Below are 21,943 nucleotides of genomic sequence, written 5' to 3' on the forward strand. Positions count from 1 at the left end.
ACTTCTAAATTCATGCCACCACAATCTAATGACTCAGTCATAGATGAATTTTACAACAAAGTAACTAGAGATCTTCATAAGCTTGAAGATCAACATCTATCACCCAACAAATGCAAACATCACACAAATAGGACAACAAAAAATTGAACTTTATTGAATACTCATGAATCATGTTTGCTGTGCGATCAAGAATATCGATACCTGCAGGCCCATCACTCAAGATTTCCATGCATATATATTTTGCCCAAAGTACATAAGGAGGGTATTTTCCCTCCTGGTAGACCGATTATCTCCGGCAATGGTGGGCCTACAGAACGCATATTGAAGAATGTGGATTTCTATCTCAAGCCCATTGTGCAATATCTCCCCTCTTATTTAAGGGATAGTGGTGATCTACTTAGCAAATTAGAGGACTTCACATGGGATCATGTGGAGTTACTTTTTGTAATGATGGACGTCGAAAGTCTATACACCTGTATAAAACAAGAGCAAGGCATACGGGCCTTAAAGCATTTTCTGTTTAAACGTGGCTAAAAGATTCACTTTTATGGTCTTTGGATTTTAAGCATTTGAATATATTTGAATAGAGAACACTTATTTTCGACTACAAGCAAATTTTGGACCTGCTTCTTCTACTGGTCGCTATGGATGCTTCATGTCCTAATCAATTTCAATGTGACTTTTCAAATGATGGGTGCTAATTCCGTTTTTTGTCTTAGAGCACCAAGTCCATTAGAGTTCACATATCCTGAAGTATGGAAGGCACTCTTGCCATGTCAAGTTCTGTTCTAGCCTGCCTAGCTTGACGATTCAATTTTATGGCTCCTGCGGTTTCACCGCAGGGCAACTGACCATTGTGTAGCATAGACTGCTGCCTTAGAAAACCATCTTCACCCATAGCCCCGGGACCTTCTTACACCACCATACATTCTGCCAGTGAAGCATTGTGCTTCAGTCCTCTGCTGAATACAAATGCACAGCTAGAACTGGCTTAAGTCTAAATCTGGTAATCTTGTACTAGAATAGATATGCACAACTGCCTATGCCTTTGGTGGACTCAATATGTTCCCTACCACTTTCTAAGTTACACTGTGATGGGATAGAATAGCCTTGTGTGCTAGGCAAGGCAGCGCTGCTGGTTAAGAGGGAGCACTTGCTTGGGTTAGAAATCACGGTTGAATTGACAGTCCACCCACCCTTGAAAAGAAAGTGTGAATCTACTGATGAATTCTCAAGTACCAAGCGTTACAAGCCCAGCTCAAATGGTTCATGAGTGAAATTTGTTTACTCTTGCCTTTTTCATAAATGTTTAGTCTATGCGACAATGGCAACTTATTCACCATTATTTTGAGGTCAATGCATTGAACATGCTGAATATAATTAATTATTTCCCGGTGGCTGTAGAGGCTTTGAAGTGGAAGTTGTGACTGGTGCACCATTATGAAAGAGTTGCATCACAGGTAGTATTAACTAACATTCTTAATCAATTGATATGTTGTGTTAACAGCATATGTGGTCTCTGGACTGTGGGACACGCACCCATCCTTTGAGAACATACTCAGAGCACTCCCAAAACTTTTTAAGTTTAGCCCATCTAGTCAAGTGAAATTATCGAAGTAAATCCATGACCATGTAAAATACAATAACTTAATCCACGACTGGCAATCTGGATACAAACCTTCAAAAGAAATAAGGCGGAGAGACCCGGGTAGGTAGTTTACCCCATGCAAGCACTTTCCCTCTGTAGCCCTGGCCCGTCTTGAATATCTGCTTCCTGTGACCCGGGCCTCCATCAGATGCTGTACTGGGATGCCGGATATGACTCTGGACTGCAACAGGTCCGTCGTTTCTAAAGAGTCAACACACACACAGCTCAGTCCAATCCAGAATCACACTAGCCTCATGTGTGGTGCTATCAGGCTCCCTCCGGCCACAGTACTGTTCAATGTGTAAGTGGAGCTGCTAATGCAGTTCATTGAATTCCACTGTAGTGCATGGTTTCAGACCTTGGATGTGTTTGTTTTATCGTGCTCAAGTCCAATTGGATCTTGCAATTATCATTTTCACAAATTGGCTATTACTCTAGGCAAGATATTTTAAAAGCAGACCTGGCTGCAGTTGGGAGCGCCAGTAAAATGGGAGGACCTGGTGTGATATGCACTGGTGGCAAACATGTGGGCTGCAGAAGCACAATCTACTGCCCTCAATTGGTGGGTTAGTCACCAACCTGCACAGGCGCGAGCTCAAATCATGATTCAGTGTGCCATTGTGCTATAGGGACTTATGGCATTCTTGCATGCGAATCTCCCGTTAGGAGGCAGAACACCATCTGTTTGAGCTTCATTACATGAAATTGTTACACCTGCTATGGTGCCATTCGCTGGAAGCTTATTTACAAGTCCATGTTGCAGCAGGGTACGTGGAGAGCTGTGGTGCAGCGGCCAGGGCAGCTGACTTCGGAGCACAGGGCTCACGTTCGATCCCCGGCTCCGGCGTCCCAGCACCATGTGACTCTGGGCAATAGCTCACTTAATTTCCACAATGGCCCCCAGCGCCTTGAGACTCGTAAGGGTGAGTAGTTCGTGCTTTACAAATACCGGATTTATTTAAGTTATAACTGTGCATAACCATGATACTCCTGTAAACTGGCTACCTACATATTTTCTTAGGAACTCATATTCTCTCATGTCCTTGTGGTGTACAAACTCTGGTGAAGTGCTGTCCTCTTCATAGGGCTGCACCGTGGGCAGTGTCTGTGAGTACCCCCTGGAAGTTATCTCTTTTTTTCTGAAAAGTTTGGGCTTCTTCATACAATCATGCTTCTGCAAAGGAACTGTTGTGTGTTTCTCTATACTGTAGGATGTAGCTTTCAGAATGTTTATATGTAATACAGAACGTAGACTTCAGAGGAGTTCTGCAGTGGTCAGTTCGAGCCTGCAAGCTGCCCTGGATGGTTAGTGTGACCTATGGAGAATGAAGCATCTTGTATTTGTCATCTTTGATGGTGTCTTTCTTTACAACCCTGGTGACGAGCTGTCTGGGAGGAGACACGCATTGCTATCAACCTTTCCTTTTAACTGAACCCATGCCTTGTATGGATCACCATATGTGAAGATGTCAACTTCTTCATCGTGCCACAAAGGAATGCACCTTAACCGTGGCAGGCTCATTTGGTAAACATTAGTGTGGACGGTTTAATCCACGGCATTTACCATAATGGGGGAAAGGCATTCTTATTGCGCGAGTGCCTCTGTTCGTTGTAACATCTGTGTGAGCACGTTTGAGCCTCTTGACAGTCGTGTATGCAAGCTCGTGTCTCCCTTGTCTGTTTCCCCTGTCAGCGCATTCTCTTTAGTGTACATGCTTAGTATCTGGCACGCTGTGCATTCGTAACACCAAGACGTCATCCCACACCGACACACCTCCATTTTGGATTGGGTTGATGATACAACTACGGAGAAAGATGACGATCCACACGATTTGGGTAATCAATCAATTATCGATCACGTGTTTGTTAAGCGCAGCTACTCACCCATAAGGGTCTCAAGGCTCTGGGGAGGAGGGGAGGTGCAGGTTCCAGTCCATCAAGGAGGGGGTCTGTTGAAGAGCCAAGGTTTGAGGTTTCTTGTGAAGATGGGGAGTGATGTTGTCCGTCTGAGGTGGAGCGGTAGGGCGTTCAATGTTCTGGCCGTGAGGAAGGAGAAGGAGCGGCCTCCCGATCTGGTCTTTCTGGCATGGGGGACCACAGAGTAGGAGAGCTGGGCTGATCAGAGGGTCCTTTGGGGTGCGTGGAATTTAAGTCAGCTGTTAAGGTATGCCAGTTCGGTGTTGTGGAGGGCTTTGTGTGCATGGGTGAGAATCTTGAAGGTGATTCTAGCCTCGATGGGGAGCCAGTGGAGTGTGCCCAGGTGCTGGGAGATATGGCAGTGTCTTGGCAGGTTAAGGACCAGTCTTGCAGCGGTGTTCTGGATGTTTTGTAGTTTTCAAGTGAGGTTTTTGTTTATTCCGGCATAGAGTGCGTTGCCGTAGTCGAGTCTGCTGGTGACGAGGGGGTGAGTGACATTTTTGTTGTGCTCGAGGGAGATCCATTTGAAGGTCTTACGTCGGAGGCGGAGGGTGTGGAAGCAGGAGGATGCGACGGAGTTGATCTGGCGGTCATTTTGAGGTCAGAGTCCAGGATGATTCCAAGGTTGTGTGAGTGGTCCGTGGGGGTGGGTGGGCTTCCGAGGGCAGGGGGCCACCATGTGTCGTTCCAGGCATCGGGGTGTGGGCCCATGATGAGTACTTCTGTTTTGTCAGTGTTGAGTTGTTGACAGCTGCTTTTCATCCATTTGGCGACAGCTTCCATGCCTTTTTGAAAGTTGTGTTTTGCTGCATTGGGTTTGTTGGATAGGGAGAGGATGAGGTGGGTGTCGTCTGCGTATGAAAAAATGTGCATGTCCGTGGCTTCTGACGATGGGGGCGAGTGGAGCCATGTAGACGTTGAAGAGCGTGGGGCTGAGGGAGGATCCCTGGGGGACTCCGCAGGTGGTTGGTGTAGGGTCTCAGAGGAAAGGAGGGAGTATGACCCGCTGCGTTCTGCCGGAGAGGAAAGAGTGGATCCAGTCGAGGGCCTTGTCCAGGATACCTGCGTCGTGGAGTCTTCGTGTTAAGGTGCGGTGGGAGACCGCGTCGAAGGCCGCTGAGAGGTCGAGGAGGATGAGGGCTACTGTTTCTCCTCTGTCCAGGAGGGAGCAGATGTTGTCTGTTGCAGCCAGGAGGACGGTTTCTGCGCTGTGGTTTTTCTGAAGCCGGATTGAGAGGAGTCGAGGATGTTGTGCTCTTCGATGAAGGTGGCGAGTTTGCTGTTGATGGCTTTCTCGATGACTTTCGCTAGAAATGGAAGCAGGGAGATGGGTCTGTAGCTTTGAGGTCGGTGGGGTCCACTGAGGGCTTCTTCAGGAGGGGGTTGATCTCTGCGTGTTTCCAGTCGTCAGGGAAGGAGGTGTTCGCCAGGGAACGGTTGATGGTGTGGCGAAGCATGGGTGCGATAGTGTCGGCGGCTATGGTGAAGCTGTGGTGAATGCAGGGGTCCGTGGGGGCCCTGGAGTGGATTGAATTCATCGTCTTCAGTGTGTCTTCGGTGGTGAGGGCTGTCCAGCTGTCAATCGTTGGCTTCAGGGTGTCAGGGGTGGCTGGTGAGGGTTCAGTACGTTGGTTGTCTTTGTCGAAGTTGTCGTAGATGTTCTTGATTTTGTGGTGGAAGAAGGTGCTGAGTTTGTCGCAGAGGTCTTGTGAGGCAGGAATGTCAGTGGACTCGCTGGTGGGTTGGGTGAACTCCTTGATGATGCTGAAGAGTTCTTTGCTGTTGTGCATGTGTGTGGAGATTCTGTATTCGATCTCTGTTTTTCTCGTATTTCTGATGAGTTGGGGGTGGGCGTTGGTGGCGGCTCTGAAGTTGTTGTGGGCTTCTGTGGATTTGAAGTTCCTCGAGGCCTTTTCGAAACAGCAGCATCTAGACTCTTGAAGTTCGGTGGTGAACCATCTGGCTTTCTTGGCTTGTGTGTTGTTCTTCTTGAGGGGGGCTGTGGTGTTGGCGCTGTCGGAGATCCATCTGTGCAGAGTTCGGGCTGCGGTGTTTGGGTCGTCGTCTTCCGTGGTGGTTGGAGTGGAGTTGTCGAGTGAGGAGGTGAGCTGGTCGTCGGTGATTTTGGTCCAGTTTCTTTGTGGGAGCAGGTGCTGGTCTCTGTGGATGGTGGGTGTTCTGAAGGTGAAGTGGATGCATCAATGGTCTGTCCACAAGAGATCGGTGGTGTGGCAGAAAGTGATGAAGTTTCCTGTTGTGAAGAGGGGGTCGAGGGTGTGTCCTGCTGAGTGCGTGGGTTCAGTCACGATCTAGCAGAGTCCAATGTTGTGGAGGTTGTCCAGGAGGGATGTGGTGTTGGGGTCTAGTTGTTTGTCGAGGTGGAAGTTGAGGGCTCCCAGCAGGGGGTAGTTGGTGGATGCGATGGCTTGCGGGGAGATGATGTCCTTGATGGAGTTGGTGAAAGGTCCGTGGGGTCAGCAGATGAGAGTTTCTCGGAGGGTGGTGGTAGGGCTGGCCTGTGGTGGTACGGCTGGCCTGTATCTTGAAGTGTAGGTGTTCCATCAGGTCTGTGGGCTCGTCGAGGAGTGTGCTCAGTTGGAGGGTGGACGATGGCAATTCCTCCTCCCGGGCAGGTGGGGCGGTCCTTCCAGGAGGTCTTGTATCCTTGGGGAACGGCGATGGCAATGTCCCGTCCTGAGGTGGTGTTGGTCCAGGTTTCGGTGAAGAATGCTACGTCCGGGGTGGTGCTGTCGAGGAGGTCCCAGATTTCAGTGGCGTATTTGTGGAGTGATCGGACATTGAGGAGGATGCATTGCAGGGTCTTCGGTTTGGTTGTGCTCTTGCAGGCATGTTGTGCTGGGTTCGTGTTCCTGGCGATGCTGCAGGTGTGCCAGCAGTAGTGAGTCTGTGGCTGTCGGCTGGTGATGCTAGCTTGCAGTTGTTGTTGCGGCCTGGGTTGAGTGCGTGAAGTGCCGCTGGTTTGTAGCATTGGCGGTGCAGAGGTCCAGGGTACCTGGCACTGGTCGCGGTCGGGTCACGGACAGGCGCAGATCGGCTTGCCTTTGGGTAACATGTGCATAAGCCTATTCCTGGAGCAAATCACATTTCCAAGGTAATTTTGGTGTTTTACATCAAATCAGGGCAGCGGTTTTATTTGTGAGGCGTGGTGACCGGTACAAAAACAATTAGAACACTAACTTGTATAGCTTAACTATGGCAGCAAGCAGTATGTCTCAACCACCACCTTTTCTTTCAGAGAAGGGAGAACCAGTTTATTCTTGGAAGAGCTGGAATAAAGTTTCAGATTTTTATCTATTGGCAATTGGTAGTGAAAGGCAGCTAGAAAATAAGGAGTTCTACTACATAATCTAGGTGTGAAAGGAATTAACATTTATGATATCTGGAAACCATGGCCATTGGTGATGCAGAATGAGATCCAAGAGATAACTATGAGATGTCCGACATGATGTTGGCAAAGTATTTTGATACTAGATTGAATGTGGTTTTAGGGCAACACAAGTTGTTTTAAAGGACTCAAGGCAAAATACAGAATGTTGGAGATTACAATGTGTGTTAGTGAATGCTTGCACGTGCATGTGATTTTGGTATCGTAACTGACTCAATGAACAGAGACCAATTGGTACATTGTAACGACAGAAGGCGTGTTTAAGAAAAGCTGTTAGCAAACATCCCTGACCTAAGTGAAGCCGTTGCCACTGTGGAAAGTATGGAGTACCAGCAGTAGGATAAGGGAGATGAGTGAGGGTGGTTTGCATGATTGTTCAGTTACAGAGGTTGTAGAGAGGCGGTATGAAAATGAGTGTTCTCAAGGTGAATGCTGAGGGGAGAACATCCTTAGCCACAAAAGACAAGGGGCCTCATGTAGGTCGCCAAATACCGGTCAGTAACGGCCGATTTTCGGTAATTATACCGTTACCGACCGGTATTTTGGCTATTGGTATGTAGGGGGACAATTTTTGGATTCGGAATTTACCGAATCGGTAAAATTACCGAATCGGGAAAATTACCGAATCGGTAATGTTACCGAATCGGTAATTTTTCCGATTCGGTAATTATACCGATTCGGTAAATTCCGAATCCAAAAATGAGATGTAGGGGGAGTGTGTGGGTGTGTTTAGGAGTCGGTATTTACCACCAACTAATAGTTGGTGGTAAATAATTAATGTATGTGTATCAGCATTTTTCAGCGCTTAGCAGTGTGCAATGTGGCAGACATACATGCCCTTAGGGCATGTATGTGTGCCACATGTGCACACATGGCCGAATCAGGGGTGCAACAGGGTGTCAATGTGACACCCTGCCACCCTTGCATGTTCTCCACCATTACCGAATCGGTATTTACCGATTCGGTAATGAGGCATACCTTCCCCTCAATGGGAAGGTATGCCTCATTACCGAATCGGTAAATACCGATTCGGTAATTACCGAATTGTAACGAATCGGTAAAAATTACCGACTCATTACCTACATACGAGTTACCACTTCTTAAATACCGATTCGGTACGGCTCGGTATTTAAGAAGTGGTAACTGGTATGCTACCTACATGAGGCCCAAGGACTCTAAGGGTTTCTAAATTGAGATGTTATCGTTGTGGTAACCAGGGTTATTCTTCAAATAGTCCAAACTGTTATGCTAAAAATTAAACTTGCAGGAAGTGCGGAAAACAGGCCTCTATGCACGTCTAAAAGGGTTGAAAAATGTCATGGTTTAGAAGCGGTGTCTGAGGGTGTGAGCAAGATGGTGTGCAATGTTAAACCTAGGGCATGTGCAGTTGAGATGGACCCATTATATTCCTGAATGTTATTTCAGATTGGATGATAAACATATTAAGGTTCTGGTGGATTCAGATTCCTTGTATACAGTGGTTGGAGATGTGAATTGGGGAGAAGAATTTGGTGTAGGTGTGATTGATGTTTTGGGATACACTGTTATGAGGATAGAGTTTCAAAGGGAAAGAAATGTTTGGGAAGGTTTACGTTGCCAAGTGTGGTGACAACCTATTGGGCTGGTGACATTAACACGACATGTGTATCATGTTGAACCCAAATACAACTCACCAAGTCACGTTAGTGAGTAATGACTTTAAACATCATGAAATTTATTAGGAATTTCATATGGTTTTCAACAACACTTTAGGTACTTTGCAGGATTTTGAACATAAAATCATACTGAAAAAGAATGCCACCCCATGCGTTCACAAGATTAGGATGGTTCCCAGTCTAATGCTGGGGCCCCTGAAAATTGAGCTTCACAAGCTGATGGAGACAGGAGTAATAGAGAAAAATTGAATCCTCAGAATGGTTGGGACAGGTAGTACTAGCGCTCAAGGATAGGGTGAACCGATTTGAATGTGTGTGGATCTCAGGGATTTACGCAAACATTTCTAGGTGGATCGCCAACCATTACCTGACATTTTTCTAGACCTTCTCAGGACTTGGTGGGTCAAAGTTTTTCATTGTTATGGACCTTTCATTCGCCTATCATCAGGTTATGTTGCATGAAGAGTCCATGCATCTGACATCCTCTGTCACGCCATTGTGAGCATTTTGCTTTTTAAGAATGCCGATTGGGTTAGCATCAGTGGCAGCCTGTTTCCAGAGGATAATGAAGAAGTTGTTAAACAGAATCTCACATGTCCTCTTCTTTCAGGATGACATACTTGCTTTTGGAAGTGACATGTCTGATGTTAGGTTGAAAAAGGAAAAATGCAAATTTCAGTTACCATATTCTCTTACCTGGGGCATACCATTTCAGGAGAAGGCATTAGACCCAAGTTAAAGTTGGTTGACTCTAGTGTCAGAGCACAAGAGCCACAGGACAGGGACCAAGTCAGATTGTTCCTTGTGGTTGCTGAATACTATTCAAAATAATTAATTGCCAATTTTTCAAGTGTGTTGCAACCTTTTTCATTGTTATTCAAAATAAGTATTAGTTTCGATTGGACAAGTCAATGTGTGTCAGCTTTCTCCTCTGATAAAAAGAGCATCAGTAGAATGGCCACCCTTGGTCATTTTGATGGCTTTAAGAAAACAGTGTTAAGAACTGATGCAAGTCTTAATGGGCAGGGGGCAGTCTTACTGCAAGTTGTGGATAGTGAACAGAAAGTAGTTGCATTTGCCTCATGTTCCCTCAAAGGCACTGAGGAACATTATTCTATCGTTGAGCGAGGGGCCTTGAAATCAAACATTTTTCGTTTTACTTCTCGGTTATGCCATTCGAGGCTAAGACTGAATATGAGCCTCTTGTCCAATTTGTTCCACCAGAAAGGGCAATGAAATTACTCCAAAAATTAAAAGATGGGTGGAATGTTTAACTGAATTAAATTTCTAAGTGGAATATGTACCCGGTATCGGGAAGAAACTGGTAGATTTTCTTTCAAGCCTGCCCATTGAAGGAGGGGATGAGGTTTCTGACATCAATTTGGTTAGTTGGGTGCATGAGAAATACATTTCTGAAGATAAGTGGAAATTAACGAGGAAGACGGTGAAAATTCTTGGAGATTTTGTTGTGAGAAGGTGGCCAGAGTACAAGAAACTCCCTGAATCTTTGAAGGGATTCTTGAATGTGAGAGACGAGTTGTGTCTGATCGAGGAAGAACTCTTAAGTGAAATTAGGGTGATACCACCTGCAAGTTTGAGAGATAGTAGTTAATGTATTACATGAGGGTCACCTAGGCAGAAACCTCACAAAATCAAGAGTTAGAGAGATGTACTACTGGTGGCCTGCATTAGACCGAGATATGGAGCGTGTTGTCAAAGATTATGTTCTGTGTGCTCAGAATAATATAAGCAAAGTGGTATCAAAGGCACCACTGTCACCTGTAGAGATTCCTGAACCACCTTGTAAGAAATTGTGGTTGGATTTTATTGGAGCTTTCCAGCTTTTACCTGCCAGCAAGCGCAATGTAATGTTATTAGTGGATTACACTTTGAAGTGGGTAGTAGCGAAATGTGTAGGGTCACTGGATACCAATGTGGTGATTTAATTTCTTAAGGAAGAGTTTTCATGGTAAGGTATACCCAATCATCTTATTACAGATAATGGGATCCAACTTACTCCCCAGTAAATGCAGGAGTTTTTGAAAGGGCATGCCATTGTTCATTTAAAAACAGTGTTTTATTTGCCCCAAGCCAATGGCCTTGCTGAATGCATGAACGGAATGGTCAAATCATGTGCTCAAAGGGCGTTTGAGACAAAGAACCCATTGACAGATATGATTAGAGACAGGTGGTGGGCACGTCGTAATAATCTGAATTGCATAACGTTGGTGTCCTCTTTTATGTGTTTGATGGGCAGAATTGGTTGTACTAAGATGAATCTGCCATAGATGGATGTGTTGGTGCACAGAGAAGATCCTGGAATGGACAAGAACCACCTTTCTGAGTTAAGGAAAGGTCACCATGATACGTACAGATTAAGATATGAAAAACAACAGTGTTACAAATCCACAATGGTCAGTGGGCAATAAAGTGCTGATAAGAAAATCAGGCCTTGTAAGGAAAGGATGGTATGCATTTATGGGACTTTTGTGATTCGAATGGTCAAGAAGAATGTGGTAGTTTTACACAATTGTGATGTGCCGAGTATACTCAGTCTTGAGAAGGCGTGATGTTACCAAATCTAACATCACTAAGGGCATTGCTTCTGCACAAAATGACCAAGGGTTTGACTTCCCTTCTAGTGATAACCTGAGATACAGACAATTTGCAGACCAGTATGGTGGAAAGAATATGTACATTAAGGGGCACATAGTTCTCCTATGTGGTCCTGCCATTTATTTTTTACAATCAAGATAGTTGCTTGGTCTATTATATTTCCTAATCTATTTTATTGGTATTGTTTACTTGCATAATTATTATGGTTTCTTCCAAAATTGTTTAGGGAAGTGGGTATATTGTAGATTTCTCTAAACTATAGAATGTAGCTTTCAGAATATCCATATTTAATGTAGAACATTGACTTCAGGGGAGTTTTGCAGTGGTCAGTTGAAGCCTGCTAGCTGTCCTGGGTGGTTGGTGTGAGCTATGGACAATAAAACATCTCATATTTATCATGTTTGATGGTGTCTCACTTTACAACAGGAATCAATAAATGCACACGAGTCCCCATCAATCATTCTGTATTTCATAACCGAATACATAATGCTACTGGTCATTCATTTATTTTTACTTAATAATATGTTAACCTGTAACGTGTTTAATCATTGCATCTATGTGTATGCACCTTATTTTACACTTATGTTTAGAGAAACAAATGACTGATGTGATCTTGTTGTAGTTGCAATTAGAATGTGCTTTTAAAGTTCACAGGTGGGCCTAGGTGCCTCACTTCTTTTTTAAATATATGATATGTTTTTGCTTGTTGTGCATAACCCTTAATTTGTTTTCAGACACAAATGTCATTGTGTTCTCGTTTAGAAATTTTATTTTTGTTGGCTTACATTTTGAAGGTCGTAGCATAGCCATTAATTTGTTTGGACGATGGTTCCCAGCACCAGCATGTGAGAAGGAGAGGAGATGAGTACTCCTTTGTGAGATATCGTGAAAGTCGCAACAATGAGAGAAGTTAGCATTGCGTTATCGGTGAGGAGGTCGATGCCGATTGCAGAAGGAACACAGAGTTTTGATTGGTCTTGTTCAATGGGAATCTGTGAGATTAGATGCATCTTCATGTTTTAACTGTGTGAAGCTTGTTAGCTAGTTAGGTCGCTTGACCCTGTCCAGCTTTGCAGGTGGATGTCCTTTCTCCTCTCTTGAGTCCAATGATCCGTATTTTTGTGCTAATAGAGATACTCTCAAGACCAAATACATTTCTTCTACATCTAATTTGATCGTGTATCTGGTTCTTATTTCGATTCTGTGCTGGCTGACACCAGCTGCTTCTGAATTTTTGTGACTTACCCACAACCTTGGCTCAGATTTAGGGAGTATCTTTTATTGAAATGATTCTGTGCTTTGATTTGTTTATGCTGTCTTTCAGTATGCAATATTTACATCACTAATTGAGCTGCTTGGATTATATTCATGCATGCAGTATTCAGGTGATTATGTACTTTATCGAATTTATATAATTGGAGATTGTAACCTTACTAATCTTTTAATCAGGCGTGGCTGGCACAGGTAACAGCGGTAGGGTAGGGGCGGGGCGAGAAGTGAACAGACGACGGAATAGAGAAAGTAAAATTTAAAAAAACAAAAAAACACTTACCTTGCGCTCCTACATTGCCGAGTCGGCAAGCGCAAGTTAAGTGGTTTTATTTTTTATACTTTCCCTTATCCGTCGTCTGTCCACTTCTCCTGCCCCGCCACACCGCTGTTACCTGTGCTTGCCACACCTGCTTTCAATAAATCCTTATGGTTTTGCAATCCATTCCTCTCTTGTTATTGTGGGGAAAAATCTGCTTCACTCTCAATTCAAGGTAATGAATTTGTGATTTCAGCCTCAGTTCGAGACAAATATACCTCTGGGTGACATACCGCTGGGTGAATTTAGCGAAAATCCCAGTTTGCCCCAAGTTAGCGCGGTGCAAATAACATCCTTATCTCATCTGCTATCACTACCTTCCTGAAGAAGATACCTTATTAGTCGTCTCTCAAGGCCTCCAACATGTGGCCTGTCAGGAGCTACAAAACCTGCACCTGCTGTAGTCACGCCAGTCCAAGAACATACTCACACACACATTTATGGGAATGTTGGCCTTACAATTGCAATTGTGACTGCTTTGAGGAGGCCCGGTCTTCCCTGAGATCATCGAAGCATGCCAACAAGATATTTCAGTAGACAATCATAGCTACCACACAGCACTGAGAAGAATCCTTACAGGCTTCTGGTCTCAGACATGGGAAAGAGAAATCACAATCACTTTTGACATGAGGAGATCCCAGGAGATACATACATAAAAAAGAATGCTACACAAAATAATCACCATCCACCACTTTGTTTGTTGTTGAAATATTTTTTTTAATTTTTGACATTTTTTTGTGTTGTTTTTTGAAAGAATACATTATTTATTTCTCATTAAACCTTACTAAAACGCATAGGCTTTAATTCCTGCAGTGCACATCTTCGCCTCCAATACACTTATTCTAGGCTTGTATTTATTGCAAAATGTACAAAAATGCAAACAACAAGTATTTTTTTCTTCTTTTTAAGTTATCAAGGACTCTTAAATGCCACGGGAGAGCAGTCAAAAAGTAGGCAAAATGTTGAACTTTTTTTTTTAAGCAGTGATAAGAAAAAGCATCTTTTTTTCATGACCTTGTGGGATTTTCACCCCCTAAGTAATCTTTGTCTTTTTTACACCTTTTTTCATTAATGCCCCAAAATTCTCGTTTTGCCCTGTTTATTTACATGACTCATGGCACCAAACCAACTCCTACGTTTTGTTGCATTCGAGTAGTACAGATCAACATTTATAATGAGAAAATGTGATCTATACCACACACAATAGTTATGGGGCAGCTTGGTATCTCAGTATAAGCTCCCTCTTCAATTCAAATCTGGTTACTATTTCTGAGGCTGTTTTCTCTCTGGCAGTTTCTGCTTTATTTAATTTCATCATCCCTCTCTAGTTTCACAACAGTTTTTGCTTTAGCCAGCACATTGCCTCAATCCATGCACTTGAGTCCTGGCCATTCCATGAGTTTTCACTGTTTATTCATGTTGATGCAGCCAGCAAGGCCAACCACTAAATGTATATGATTTTTTGACCCGTGCCCTGCAAAAACCTCTGACAGGAGAGCATCTACCTGCACAGAGATCTTTAACACCCTATATCTGGAGATTGTTATTGCAAAAGGATATCCAATACCATATTATTTGCCCCTAGGGGGATAGGGTTAGATGGCTGAACCAACCAATCAAACATTAAAGTGGATTTATATGGCACGTTATGACATTTTTCTAGACCTTCTCAGGAATTGGTGGGTTAAAGTTTTTCAGTGTTATGGACCTTTCATCCGCCTATCATCAGGTTATGTTGCATGAAGAGTCCAGGCATCTGACATCCTCTGTCACGCCATTGTGAGCCTTTCGCTTTTTAAGAATGCCGATTGGGTTAGCATCAGTGGCAGCCTGTTTCCAGAGGATAATGAAGAAGTTGTTAAACAGAATCTCACATGTCCTCTTCTTTCAGGATGACATACTTGTTTTAGGAAGTGACATGTCTGATGTTAGGTTGAAAAAGGAAAAATGCAAATTTCAGTTACCATATTCTCTTACCTGGGGCATACCATTTCAGGAGAAGGCATTAGACCCAAGTTAAAGTTGGTTGACTCTATTGTCAGAGCACAAGAGCCACAGGACAGGGACCACGTCAGATTGTTCCTTGTGGTTGCTGAATACTATTCAAAATAATTAATTGCCAATTTTTCAAGTGTGTTGCAACCTTTTTCATTGTTATTCAAAAGAAGTATTAGTTTCGATTGGACAAGTCAATGTGTGTCAGTTTTCTCCTCTGATAAAAAGAGCATCAGTAGAATGCCCACCCTTGGTCATTTTGATGTCTTTAAGAAACAGTGTTAAGAACTGATGCAAGTCTTAATGGGCAGGGGGCAGTCTTACTGCAAGTTGTGGATAGTGAACAGAAAGTAGTTGCATTTGCCTCATGTTCCCTCAAAGGCACTGAGGAACATTATTCTATCGTCGAGAGAGGGGCCTTGAAATCAAACATTTTTCGTTTTATTTCTTGGTTATGCCATTCGAGGCTAAGACTGAATATGAGCCTCTTGTCCAATTTGTTCCACCAGAAAGGGCAATGAAATTACTCCAAAAATTAAAAGATGGGTGGAAGGTTTAACTGAATTAAATCTCGAAGTGGAATATGTACCCGGTATCAGGAAGAAACTGGTAGATTTTCTTTCAAGCCTGCCCATTGAAGGAGGGGATGAGGTTTCTGACATAAATTTGGTTAGTTGGGTGCATGAGAAATACATTTCTGAAGATAAATGGAAATTAACGAGGAAGACGGTGAAAATTCTTGAAGATTTTGTTGTGAGAGGGTGGCCAGAGTACAAGAAACTCCCTGGATCTTTGAAGGGATTCTTGAATGTGAGAGACGAGTTGTGTCTGATCGAGGAAGAACTCTTAAGTGAAATTAAGGTGATACCACCTGCAAGTTTGAGAGATAAAGTAGTTAATTTATTACATGAGGGTCACCTAGGCAGAAACCTCACAAAATCAAGAGTTAGAGAGATGTATTACTGGTGGCCTGCATTAGACCGAGATATGGAGCGTGTTGTCAAAGATTATGTTCTGTGTGCTCAGAATAATAAATGCAAAGTGGTATCAAAGGCACCACTGTCAACTGTAGAGATTCCTGAACCACCTTGTAAGAAATTGTGGTTGGATTTTATTGGAGCTTTCCAGCTTTTACCTGCCAGCAAGCGCTATTTAATGTTATTAGTGGATTACACTTTGAAGTGGGTAGTAGCGAAATGTGTAGGGTCACTGGATACCAATGTGGTGATTTAATTTCTTAAGGAAGAGTTTTCATGGTAAGGTATACCCAATAATCTTATTACAGATAATGGGATCCAACTTACTCCCCAGTAAATGCAGGAGTTTTTGAAATGGCATGCCATTGTTCATTTAAAAACAGTGTGTTATTTGCCCCAAGCCAATGGCCTTGCTGAATGCATGAACAGAATGGTCAAATCTTGTGCTCAAAGGGCGTTTGAGACAAAGAACCCTTTCGATCGGCAGTATACAGTTCTGGTCCAGGAAGTGAAGGTCGGCGTTCCAGTGGCTGAGCTTCTCCCGGTTACCACTATTTAATCCGGGTTAGGGCGCGGACGCGCGCAGGAGCGCGCCAAAGGCAAGCCCGTCTGCGCCCGTCCGCGCCTGATCGCCACCAGTCACCACGACCCCTGTTCCCATTCAGGTAACTTCGTTCCCTTTTGGTAGAAATTGAGTTCCCTTTATAGTTAATCCACTGTCTATTCCCTATCATGACTATCCTGAGATACTCGAGGAAGGAACTATTAGGACTCAACACTCCCACTCTGGTCAGCTCTGATTACCACATAGTGAGTCCCGAGATAGCTTCTAACATCCCCTATATAATTAGACCTGAAAAGGTGGCTCCATCTCACACCACAGATGGACAAAAACATCAGGAACTCAATGCCGTTTATTTGAACGCTCGTTCCATTCCCAAGCACTCCATTGAACTATGGGCCCTATTAGATCAAGAGGCCCCTGATATGTGTCTAATTACAGAGACTTGCCTTCATGACCATGCTTTGCCTGATATACATGTCACCTTTCCTCCTCAATATAAAATAACAAGAGTAGATAGGACTCAGACAAAGGGCGGGGGATTATTAATAGCCACTTCCGGTGACCTTGACCTGACTGTCCTGGAAGTTTATGTTGAAAGTTACCTTGAAATTTGTATTTTTAAACTCAAGGGCTGCCAGCATGGATCATGGAGGGGGGCTTTGGTGTATCGCCCACCTGTACCCAAAGGTAATTTTACAGAAAAATTATTGGAACTCTTAGCCCCCCACGCCCTGGCAGCGGATAATTTTCTTGTGATTGAGGACTTCAATTACCATATTGATGCACATGGTAACCCTGACACAGAAAAATTGATCTCCAACATGAGAATTTTAGGTCTTACTCAACTGGTGCACGAACACACCCGCAAGGCCGGTCATATTCTGGATCTTCTGTTTACTAATCGGTCCGAGATAGTTGTATTATCTCCCGTTCCATTATTATGGACTGATCAATGCCTTTTAAAATTTTCAATCCCCAATGTGTCTAGGGAAAATAAGTCTTTTGAAATTGATCTTTCTTGGCGTAGACCCTGGCATAAAGTAACCTTGCCCCTCTTCCTAGAACATCTTCCCTGCGACCTAATAAGACCTGATCAAAATGCCATCCAGACGCTGGATGCATTGGAGGTAGCAGTTTTAAACGTGCTGGACACTATTGCCCCACTGACGTTGGTAAAGACCAAGATGAGAACGGCCCCTTGGTTCACGGACCAGCTTAGAGCCACTAAGACCCTGTGTCGTGTAGTGGAACGCAAATGGCGTAAGAACAAACGCCTAGAGGACCACGCCAAGTATAAAGAAGCTCATCATAGCTATATGTTGGAAATTAAAACGGCGAAAAAACTGTTTCTCACTAACAGGATTAACAAGGCAGGCAATTCAACTAAGGAACTTTATAAGGTCCTGAAAGAATTTACCATCCCTAGGAATTTGCCGTCTGTGCCTGTTTCACCACACTGGGTGGACTCTCTTTCTCAATTTTTTGAAGAAAAAATCTTAACCCTCCATCAGTCTCTGACGTCCAATATCAACAGTTCGGACTTAGCTAACGAGCCCTATGCTCCCATGGCTCCTTCCCATCTTTTTGAGGAATTTACTGAGGTAGAGCCAGGATTAGTCCTTAAGACTTTACAGAGGATAACATCTGGTTTCCCCACTGACTTGATTTCCTCTAAACTACTTGTGACGACTTCCCCCGCACTGGTTGACAACATTACTGATCTATTTAACAAATCACTATCAGAAGCTGTTTCCCCTCAAGTTGGAAAACTGCCTGTGTGAAGCCTATTTTGAAAAAAACCTACGGCCGATCCTAGCCTCCTCTCTAATTATCGTCCGATCTCCTTACTCCCCTATTTAGGGAAAGTATTGGAATCTCTTGCTAATCAGCAACTTGTTGGTTATTTGGAGAGTTATGAGTTATTAGACACCTCACAATCAGGGTTCAGAGTGGCTCACAGTACGGAGATGGCACTGGTCGAGGCCACTGATAATATCAGGCGGGCCTTGGATAGACAACAACCAGTAATTCTCGTACTCCTTGACCTGTCGGCCGCATTTGACACCATCTCTCACAGCATTCTAATACACCGGCTCGGGGAGATTGGTGTCAGCGGTACGGCCTTGAACTGGTTCACAAGCTATCTCTCGGATCTTAGCACCACTGTTCAGTTGGGACTCAGTACCTCCTCTACTAGACCGGTCACAATGGGTGTCCCGCAGGGTTCTATTTTGAGTCCCACTCTTTTCAATCTTTATGTGGATCCTCTGGCCCCAGTGATTAGAGCATACGGATTTGAGGTCATATCGTATGCCGATGACACTCAGATCATAGTTACGCTGGGTCCTGACCCAAAAGAAACCATGATGCGCTTTAAAAACTGTATGTCCCATGTCAACAGGTGGATGAAGGACAACCATCTCCAACTGAATGGTGCAAAATCCGAGATCATGCTTTTTGGGAAAGCTTCTGAATACTGGTCCTCAGAATGGTGGCCCGCTGACCTTGGTGCCTGTCCTGTTCCCAAGGAGGTGGTCCGCAACCTGGGCTTTTATATGGATAATCAATTGTCCATGAGGGCCCAGGTTAATCATGTTGTCAGCTCCTGTTTCAGTATAATGCGTACAATGCGGAGACTTTTTAAGTGGATCCCCCTGGAAGCGAGAAAACCGTTGCTTCAGGGTTTGATCACTAACCGGATGGACTACGGTAATGCACTCTGCAGTCTATAAATGAATCCTTTCTGAATAAACTTCAGACGTTACAAAACATTGCGGCCAAAATGATTTTGAACCTCCCCCAACGAACTTCTTCTGCCCCATGTCTCAGAGTTTTGCACTGGCTTCCAGTGAGAAAGCGCATTCTCTTCAAGGTTTTATGCCTTACCCATAAATACCTGTATGGGAGCAAACCCCAATACTGGTCTGGAAAACTCTGTTGGTATAAGCCTCAGAGGGCACTGCGGTCGAGTACTAAGTCCCTGCTCACCCCCTTCAGAATATATTCCACAGGCAGGGTGGTAGATCCTTCTCTTATTTAGCTCCGTCTTCCTGGAACAAGTTGCCGGCTGACCTGCGATCCATCCCCGTTTTAGGATGTTTCCGAAATAAACTCAAAACCTGGTTATTTGATCAGTAATCTTGTCCAATTCTTCTCTACTTCCAGCCGCTGCAAGCGCCATGAGACTCTTCGGAGTGATATGTTTGCGCTATAGAAGTGTTGATGACTTGACTTGACTTGACAGATATGATTAGAGACAGGTGGTGGGCACATCGTAATACTCTGAATTGCATAACGTTGGTGTCCTCTTTTATGTGTTTGATGGGCAGAATTGGTTGTACTAAGATGAATCTGGCATAGATGGATGTGTTGGTGCACAGAGAAGATCCTGAAAGGGACAAGAACCACCTTTCTGAGTTAAGGAAAGGTCACCATGATACATACAGATTAAGATATGAAAAACAACAGTGTTACAAATCCACAATGGTCAGTGGGCAATAAAGTGCTGATAAGAAAATCAGGCCTTGTAAGGAAAGGATGGTATGCATTTATGGGACTTTTGTGATTCGAATGGTCAAGAAGAATGTGGTAGTTTTACACAATTGTGATGTGCCGAGTATACTCAGTCTTGAGAAGGCGTGATGTTACCAAATCTAACATCACTAAGGGCATTGCTTCTGCACAAAATGACCAAGGGTTTGACTTCCCTTCTAGTGATAACCTGAGATACAGACAATTTGCAGACCAGTATGGTGGAAAGAATATGTACATTAAGGGGCACATAGTTCTCCTATGTGGTCCTGCCATTTATTTTTTACAATCAAGATAGTTGCTTGGTCTATTATATTTCCTAATCTATTTTATTGGTATTGTTTACTTGCTTAATTATTATGGATTATTCCAAAATTGTTTAGGGAAGTGGGTATATTGTAGATTTCTCTAAACTATAGAATGTAGCTTTCAGAATATCCATATTTAATGTAGAACATTGACTTCAGGGGAGTTTTGCAGTGGTCAGTTGAAGCCTGCTAGCTGTCCTGGGTGGTTGGTGTGAACTATAGACAATAAAACATCTCATATTTATCATGTTTGATGGTGTCTCACTTTACAACAGGAACCAATAAATGCACACGAGTCCCCATCAATCATTCTGTATTTCATAACCGAATACATAATGCTACTGGTCATTCATTTATTTTTACTTAATAATATGTTAACCTGTAACGTGTTTAATCATTGCATCTATGTGTATGCACATTATTTTACACTTATGTTTAGAAAAACAAATGACTGATGTGATCTTGTTATAGTTGCAATTAGGATGTGCTTTTAAAGTTCACAGGTGGACCTAGGTGCCTCACTTCTTTTTTAAATATATGATATGTTTTTGCTTGTTGTGCATAACCCTTAATTTGTTTTCAGACACAAATGTCATTGTGTTCTCGTTTAGAAATTTTATTTTTGTTGGCTTACATTTTGAAGGTCGTAGCAAAGCCATTAATTTGTTTGGACGATGGTTCCCAGCACCAGCATGTGAGAAGGAGAGGAGGTGAGTACTCCTTTGTGAGATATCGTGAAAGTCGCAACAATGAGAGAAGTTAGCATTGCGTTATCGGTGAGGAGGTCGATGCCGATTGCAGAAGGAACACAGAGTTTTGATTGGTCTTGTTCAATGGGAATCTGTGAGATTAGATGCATCTTCATGTTTTAACTGTGTGAAGCTTGTTAGCTAGTTAGGTCGCTTGACCCTGTCCAGCTTTGCAGGTGGATGTCCTTTCTCCTCTCTTGAGTCCAATGATCCGTATTGTTTTGCTAATAGAGATACTCTCAAGACCAAATACATTTCTTCTACATCTAATTTGATCGTGTATCTGGTTCTTATTTCGATTCTGTGCTGGCTGACACCAGCTGCTTCTGAATTTTTGTGACTTACCCACAACCTTGGCTCAGATTTAGGGAGTATCTTTTATTGAAATGATTCTGTGCTTTGATTTGTTTATGCTGTCTTTCAGTATGCAATATTTACATCACTAATTGAGCTGCTTGGATTATATTCATGCATGCAGTATTCAGGTGATTATGTACTTTATCGAATTTATATAATTGGAGATTGTAACCTTACTAATCTTTTAATCAGGCGTGGCTGGCACAGGTAGCAGCGGTAGGGTAGGGGCGGGGCGAGAAGTGAACAGACGACAGAATAGAGAAAGTAAAATTTAAAAAAACAAAAAAACACTTACCTTGCGCTCCTGCATTGCCGAGTCGGCAAGCGCAAGTTAAGTGGTTTTATTTTTTATACTTTCCCTTTCCCGTCGTCTGTCCACTTCTCCTGCCCCGCCACACCGCTGTTACCTGTGCTTGCCACACCTGCTTTCAATAAATCCTTATGGTTTTGCAATCCACTCCTCTCTGTTGTTATTCTGGGGAAAAATCTGCTTCACTCTCAATTCAAGGTAATGAATTTGTGATTTCAGCCTCAGTTCGAGACAAATATACCTCTGAGTGAGATACCGCTGGGTGAATTTAGCGAAAATCCCAGTTTGCCCCAAGTTAGCGCGGTGCAAATAACATCCTTA

The sequence above is a fragment of the Triturus cristatus genome, chromosome 7, assembly GCF_964204655.1.
Source record: "Triturus cristatus chromosome 7, aTriCri1.1, whole genome shotgun sequence".
Classification (NCBI taxonomy): Eukaryota; Metazoa; Chordata; class Amphibia; order Caudata; family Salamandridae; genus Triturus; species Triturus cristatus.